This window comes from Carlito syrichta, unplaced genomic scaffold (genome assembly GCF_000164805.1).
Source record: "Carlito syrichta isolate Samal-C Ts95f unplaced genomic scaffold, Tarsius_syrichta-2.0.1 Scaffold315337, whole genome shotgun sequence".
Classification (NCBI taxonomy): Eukaryota; Metazoa; Chordata; class Mammalia; order Primates; family Tarsiidae; genus Carlito; species Carlito syrichta.
This window is the reverse complement of record NW_007259433.1, coordinates 116,487-116,856: the sequence shown is the minus strand read 5'-3', so window position 1 is coordinate 116,856 and position 370 is coordinate 116,487. Positions and strand designations below refer to the sequence as shown.

The 370-nt window shown below is 45.7% G+C and overlaps 1 protein-coding gene across 2 annotated transcripts in view; it reads right to left on the bottom strand.

The window, feature by feature from the left end:
* RBMS2 (RNA binding motif single stranded interacting protein 2) overlaps positions 1-370 on the bottom strand; it is a 65,203-nt gene that overhangs the window by 27,786 nt on the left and 37,047 nt on the right. The window lies entirely within an intron of this gene.

Here is a 370-nt window from a genome sequence, read left to right as displayed (position 1 = left end):
GGCTGAGGCTGAAGGATCACCTGAGCCCAGCAGGTTGAGGCTGCGGTGGCCATGAGTGTGCCACTGCACTACAGCCTGGGCGAGAGGATGAGAACGCCAACTCAAACAACAACAACAAAATAATAATAATAGTAATAAATTTTTTAAAATGAAGAAATTCTTCCGCCATAGAATAAGAAAATATATAGCTGTCCTATCTATCTTTCAGAAATAATGAGAAGATAAAATAAGCCTGTTAAAGGTTTTGAAAGGCCGGGTACAGTGGCTTAGCCTGTAATCCCAACACTTTGGGAGGCTGAGGCGAGAGGACTGCCTGAGCCTGGGGGTTTGAGACCAGCCTGGGCAACTTGGTGAGACCTCGTCTCTACAA